Raw genomic sequence first — 7,704 nt, forward strand, 5'->3', positions numbered from 1 at the left:
TCATATTCACTCTACTTCAATGTCACCAATTCCGAAACAAACCTTCACGACTTTGTCCGGCCCAAAGTTTAACTACAGCCATATTCTCACTTGGGTTACCAACTCAAAACTCTAAAATTCCAGTACTGAATTTTTTCCCCCAAAAGTCCCATGATTAGTACAATCGTAAAAAGGTTGCACAGTTTTTTCTCAATCAGATCAGTCTGCAATGAATTTCTGAATGCCGTGAACTTGAATACATTGGAACTTCAGTGACACACACTTGCCCCTTCCTATCCTTCAGGAAATACTTCACACATCTACAGAGCCTTTTTCAGTCCCTGTTCTTGACACCCCTGCATTATTCAATTGTGGTTCCACCCAACACATTACCTGCCATACACTCCATACCAGATTCACAGAAAGAAACCCCTTTGCTGCATAATTCAATGCAAGCATAACTGAAGTCCATCACACATCTCAAAGTGCTTTACAATCAATGGCAACTTTTAGTGTATTAGGCACTGCAGCCAATTTGCACACAGAAATGTAGCAAAAATACCAATAGGAACATAGAACATAGAAGTTCGCAGCACATTACAGGCCCTTCGGCCCACAATGTTGTGCCGACCATGTAACCTACTCTAGAGACTGTCTAGAATTACTCTACTGCATAGCCTTCTATTTTCCCAAGTTCCATGTACATATCTAAGAGGCTCTTAAAAGACCCTATTGTATCCACTTCCATCACCACCGCTGGCTGTGCGTTCCACCTACCTACCACACTCTGTGTAAAAACCTTTCCCCTGACAGCCCCTTGGTACTTTTTTCCTTAAAACTATGACCCCTCGTGTTACCCACTTCAGCCCTGGGGAAAAGTCTCTGGCTATCCACACGATCAATGCCCCTCATCATCTTATACACCTCTATCAGGTCACGTCTCATCCTCCGTTGCTCCAAGAAGAAAAGGCCAAGTTCACTCAACCTATTCTCATAAGATTCACCCTCCAATCCAGGCAACATCCTTGTAAGTCTCTAAGATAATGCACTTATGTTAATTTATTCTGTTATTCATTTGATGGGTCTGTATTTTATTGTGTATTGCCTTTCTCTAAATGAACTGAATAGGGATTGGGTCCTCAGTCATATACACTCAGAGGCCACTTTATTAGGTACACCTGCACACCTGTTCAATAATGCAAATATCTAATCAGCCAATAATGTGGCAGCAAATCAATGCATGAAGTATGGTCAAAAGGCTCAGTTGTTGTTCAGACCAAACATCAGAACAGGGAAGAAATGTGATCAAAGTGCCTTTGATGGTGGAATGACAGCTGGTGCCAGACAGGATGGTTTGGTTGTCTCAGAAACTACTGATCTCCTATTTCCATGCACAACAGTCTCTAGAGTTTACAAAGAGTGGAGTGGAAATCCGAGGGAAAGCATCCAGTGCATGGCAGTTCTGTGGGTGAAAACACCTTGTTAATGGGAGAGATCAGAGGAGAATGGCCAGACTGGTTCAAGCTGACAGGAAAGTGACAGTAAGTCAAATAACCACACGTAACAACAGTGGTGTGCAGAAGAGCAACTTTGCACAATATGTCAAACCTTGAACAGGGTGGACTACAGCAGTAGAAGACTATAGACATACACTCAGGGGCCACTTTATTAGGTACTTCCTGTAAGTACTTAACAAAGTGGCCACAGAGTTTATATGGTAAGGGTGTCAGTACAGAATTTCCATGGGCCCTAGCAGAGATAGAAACATAGGAAACATAGAATCATAGAACAATACAGCACAGTACAGGCCTGTCAGGGTCCGGTCCGGAACCGGGTTCCGGGTTTTGATCCGGTCCGAGGGCTCCGGACTCTGGGTCCTGCAGTTGTCCCTCCCGTCACCCGTGATCTAGTTAGGACCCTCCTGGTTCAAGGAGGCACACCTGTAACTCATTGAACTGCAGGTGTTTATAAGGGGACTTGGGACTGGGACCAGGCGGGTGGTCGTTTTGTTCTGTTTCCCGTTTCTCCGCCGGCTCCGAACTCTTCTCTGCATTCTGTCATCCTGCCCGGGCTCAGATCTGCTCTTCATCATGCTTCTCTGCCCCATACCAGTACTGCCAGGTTGTTCCTCTCGCTCCACCTTTCTTCCCATGCGCTGGTCCCGCTTCTCTGCTCGTTTGTTTTGTTCGCGCAGTCGCGCTGTCTGCCGGCCGTTTCCGATTTTCCCGTTATCATGACTGTTGTGTTAGTCACCCTGGACCGATGCCCGTTCCTATCCCTTGCCTCCGTCAGGCAGGTCCGGCTGACTTGCTGATGCCCGGCAGTGGTTCTGCCCGTTCCTATCCCTTGCCTCCGTCAGGCAGGTCCGGCTGACTTGCCGATGCCCGGCAGTGGTTCTGCCCGTTCCTATCCCTTGCCTCTGTCGGGCAGGTCCGGCTGACTTGCCGATGCCCGGCAGTGGTTCTGCCCCGTCCTCCTCTTCCGCCTGAACCCTGGGATAGTGCCCCGCACCCACCTAGGGGTCCGCGTCGTGCCCAGGCCTCCGGTGTTTCCGCCTGGGAGGCGGCCCTACCAGGGACATATGTGGCCCGCGCAGGGAAGGCTCTTTTCTGCCCCGTCCTCCTCTTCCGCTCGAACTCTAGGATTGTGCCCCGCACCCGCCTAGGGGTTTGCGCCTTGCCCAGACCTCCGGTGTTTCCGCCTGGAGGGCGTCCCTACCCGGGATATATGCAGCCTGCCAAGGGAGGGCTCTCCGCCAGCTTATCCAGCCTGCTTGCCTGAACCCCGGGGACCTGCCTGCCTGAACCCCGAGGACCTGCCTGCCTGAACCCTGAACCCCAGGGACCTGCCTGCCTGAACCCTGAACCCCAGGGACCTGCCTGCCTGCCTGAACCCCCAGGGACCTGCCTGCCTGAACCCCCGGGGACCTGCCTGCCTGAACCCCGAGGACCTGCCTGCCTGAACCCTGAACCCCAGGGACCTGCCTGCCTGAACCCCCGGGGACCTGCCTGCCTGAACCCCTGGGGACCTGCCTGCCTGAACCCCCGGGGACCTGCCTGCCTGAACCCCTGGGGACCTGCCTGCCTGAACCCCCGGGGACCTGCCTGCCTGAACCCTGAACCCCAGGGACCTGCCTGCCTGAACCCCTGGGGACCTGCCTGCCTGAACCCCCAGGGACCTGCCTGCCTGAACCCTGAACCCCAGGGACCTGCCTGCCTGAACCCCAGGGACCTGCCTGCCTGCCTGAACCCTGAACCCCAGGGACCTGCCTGCCTGAACCCCCGGGGACCTGCCTGCCTGAACCCTGAACCCCAGGGACCTGCCTGCCTCAACCCCCGGGGACCTGCCTGCCTGAACCCCGAGGACCTGCCTGCCTGAACCCTGAACCCCAGGGACCTGCCTGCCTGAACCCCCGGGGACCTGCCTGCCTGAACCCCGAGGACCTGCCTGCCTGAACCCTGAACCCCAGGGACCTGCCTGCCTGAACCCCCGGGGACCTGCCTGCCTGAACCCCTGGGGACCTGCCTGCCTGAACCCCCGGGGACCTGCCTGCCTGAACCCCTGGGGACCTGCCTGCCTGAACCCCCGGGGACCTGCCTGCCTGAACCCTGAACCCCAGGGACCTGCCTGCCTGAACCCCTGGGGACCTGCCTGCCTGAACCCCCAGGGACCTGCCTGCCTGAACCCTGAACCCCAGGGACCTGCCTGCCTGAACCCCAGGGACCTGCCTGCCTGCCTGAACCCTGAACCCCAGGGACCTGCCTGCCTGAACCCCCGGGGACCTGCCTGCCTGAACCCTGAACCCCAGGGACCTGCCTGCCTGAACCCCCGGGGACCTGCCTGCCTGCCTGAACCCTGAACCCCAGGGACCTGCCTGCCTGAACCCCCGGGGACCTGCCTGCCTGAACCCCCAGGGACCTGCCTGCCTGAACCCTGAACCCCAGGGACCTGCCTGCCTGAACCCCAGGGACCTGCCTGCCTGAACCCCGAGGACCTGCCTGCCTGAACCCTGAACCCCAGGGACCTGCCTGCCTGAACCCCCGGGGACCTGCCTGCCTGCCTGAACCCTGAACCCCAGGTACCTGCCTGCCTGCCTGAACCCTGAACCCCAGGGACCTGCCTGCCTGCCTGAACCCTGAACCCCAGGGACCTGCCTGCCTGAACCCCCGGGGACCTGCCTGCCTGAACCCTGAACCCCAGGGACCTGCCTGCCTGAACCCCCGGGGACCTGCCTGCCTGCCTGAACCCTGAACCCCAGGGACCTGCCTGCCTGAACCCCCGGGGACCTGCCTGCCTGCCTGAACCCTGAACCCCAGGTACCTGCCTGCCTGAACCCTGAACCCCAGGGACCTGCTTGCCTGAACCCCGAGGACCTGCTTGCCTGCCTGAACCCCCGGGGACCTGCTTGCCTGAACCCTGAGGACCTGCCTGCCTGCCTGAACCCCAGGGACCTGCCTGCCTGAACCCTGAACCCCAGGGACCTGCCTGCCTGAACCCCCAGGGACCTGCCTGCCTGAACCCCCGGGGACCTGCCTGCCTGCCTGAACCCCCGGGGACCTGCCTGCCTGCCTAAACCTCGAGGACCTGCCTGCCTGAACCTCGAGGACCTGCCTGCATGAACCCTGAACCCCAGGGACCTGCTTGCCTGAACCCCGAGGACCTGCTTGCCTGAACCCCGAGGACCTGCTTGCCAGAACCCCGGGGACCTGCCTGCCTGAACCCTGAGGACCTGCCTGCCTGAACCCTGAACCCCAGGGACCTGCCTGCCTGAACCCCAGGTACCTGCCTGCATGAACTTGAACTCTGGGAGCCCGCACCGCTCTGCCTGCCTGGACTCCGGGAGCCCGCTCCGCTCTGCCTGCCCGGACTCCGGGAGCCGCTCCGCTCTGCCTGCCTGAACTCTGGGAGCCCGCTCCGCTCTGCCTGCCTGAACTCTGGGAGCCCGCTCCGCTCTGCCTGCCTGGACTTCGGGAGCCCGCTCCGCTCTGCCTGCCTGAACTCTGGGAGCCCGCTCCGCTCTGCCTGCCTGAACTCTGGGAGCCCGCTCCGCTCTGCCTGCCTGGACTTCGGGAGCCTGTCTACCTGAACCCCGGGGACCTGCCTGCCTGCCTGAACTCCGGGAGCCGCTCCACTCTGCCTGCCTGAACTCCGGGAGCCTGTCTACCTGAACCCCGGGGACCTGCCTGCCTGCCTGAACTCCGGGAGCCGCTCCACTCTGCCTGCCTGAACTCTATCTACCTGAACCCCAGCTCTACCCTTAAATGCCATGGCATCCCCATCCTGTCCTCCCCCTAGTACTTCAGTGTCTGCGTCCTGCGTTTGGGTCCATCTGGCCCCTCCTGACAAGGCCCTTCAGCCCACAATGTTGTGCCAACCCTTAATTTGAGTCATTCTTGGTGGCATACCAGAGGATCGGTGGATAGCTAATGTTGTTCTGCTGTATAAGAAAGGCTCTAAGAACAAATCAGGAAATTATAGGTCGGTGAGCCTGACATCAGTAGTGGGAAAGTTATTGGAAGGTATTCTAAGGAAACAAATATATGAGTATTTGGATAGATAGGGACTGATTAGGGATAGGCTTTGTGTGTCATAGGTTGTGTTTAACCAAGAGGAAGTTACCAGAAAGTTGATGAAAGCAAGGCAGTGGATGTTATCTATATGGACTTCAGCAAGGCATTTGACAAGATCCCACATGGGAGGTTGGTCAAGAAGGTTCTGTCGCTTGGCATTCAAGATGAAGTAGTAAATTGGATTAGACATTGCCTTTGAGGGAATAGACAGAGACTGGTATTAGATGGTTGTATCTCTGACTGGTGGCAGGCCACAGGGATCGGTGCTGCGTCCATTGTTATTTATCATCTCTATCAATGATCTGTTGGTAATGTGGTTAAGTGGATCAGCAAATTTGCAGATGACTCCAAGATTGGGAGTGTAGTAGATAGCAGGGAAGATGTTCAAAGCTTGCAGTGGGAACTGCATCAGCTGAAAAACTGGGCTCAGAAATGGCAGATTGACAAGTGCGAGGTGTTGCATTTCAGTATGACCAACCAGGTTAGGTCTTACACAGTGAACGATAGGGCACTGAGTAGTGTGGTAGAACAAAGGGACCTGGGAATACAGGTCCATAATTCATTGAAAGTGGCATCACAGCTAGGTAGGGTCATAAAGAATGGTTTTGGCACATTGGCCTTCAAAAATCAAAATATTGAGTACTGGAGTTGGGTTGTTATATTGAAGTTGTTTAAGACATTGGTGAGGCCTAATTTGGAGTATTGTGTGCAGTTTTGGTCACCTACCTACAGGAAAGATGTAAGTAAGATTGAAAGAGTACAGAGAAAATTTGAAAGGATTTTGACAGGCCTGGAGGACCTAACTGATAAGGAAACACTGGAAAAAGTTAGGACTTTATTCCCTAGAACACCAAAGATTGAGGGGAGATTTGATAGAGGTATACAAAATTATGAAGGTATAGATATGGTGAATGGAAGCAGGCTTTTTCCTCTGAGGTTGGCTGAGGCTATAACTAGAGGGTGAAAGGTGAGAATGTTAAGGAGAGCATGAGGGGAAACTTCACTCAGAGTGTCATGGGAATGTGGAATGAGCTGCCAGTGCAAGTCTGATTTCAACATTTAAGGGAAGTTTGGATAGGTACTTGGCTGGGATGGATATGGAGGGCTATGGTCCCAGTGCACGTCAAAGGGACTAGATGGCCCAAAGGGCCTGTTTCTGTGCTGTAGTTTTCTGTGACTCTATGATGCCAGGTTTTTACTTGAATTCAAATGCCCAGCTGATGTGGTAGGATATGAACACATTTCTGAATCAACTGTAGTGAGTCTCTGGATCAGCTGTGGTAGAGTAGTGGGTAGGTTACTGAACTTGCAGCTGTACTAGCAGAAGTCTGATTGCCAGTCCAGTAACTGACCTACCACTCTACTGGTCCACATTTTAAATAAAAGAATTATCCACACTGAATCTTTCAATTCCACTCTCGAGGGAGAATACACCAGCTGCAACACGGAACTGCCTTCTAATCGATACACTCAGGTAAATTCTGGAACAGAGTTTGAGCCAGTAAATAAACTCTCAGCCAAGACAAAGATCGCCCAATTCATGATTTCAGTATCACCTCACAACTGCTTCACCATCTTCTGCTCTGATCAGTGGAATATACCTTGGAACATCTTGTTTTTGAAGAGTTCAGCAGAATCTTGAATAGACCTTTCATACGCTAAATGATGAACCCGACCTTCTTCATTGTGGCTCTATCGCTTTACTTGTCTTCCTGCACTGCACTTTCTCTTTAGTTATGACACTCTTCTTTATTCTGTTTGCTTTTATACCACCCGAGTGTGGAATGATCTGTCTGGATAGTATGTAAGCAAAGCTTTCACAATATTTCAGTATATCATAAACTTATAGCAATAAGTGGTGCTTTACACATGTGAAGTGATGATTTTAGAAGAATTCTGCTCAAGATATAAAACCGGCCTATTAAAAAGAGTGTTACCAGTGCCTATATATATATAGATATATAATTGCTTATATATATACACTCCATTAGTCGTCACACTATATTTGGACAATAGATTGTGATTTGCACCTCGAAGTTACTTGTTTTGATTTATTTAACACCTGTAAAATAGAAACATAAGTAAAATAATGGTGCCTGATGAACTAGTTCACTTCGTTCACTTTATTAATTCCGCATGGTCAGTCCCTTTAAGA

The sequence above is a fragment of the Hemitrygon akajei genome, chromosome 16, assembly GCF_048418815.1.
Source record: "Hemitrygon akajei chromosome 16, sHemAka1.3, whole genome shotgun sequence".
Classification (NCBI taxonomy): Eukaryota; Metazoa; Chordata; class Chondrichthyes; order Myliobatiformes; family Dasyatidae; genus Hemitrygon; species Hemitrygon akajei.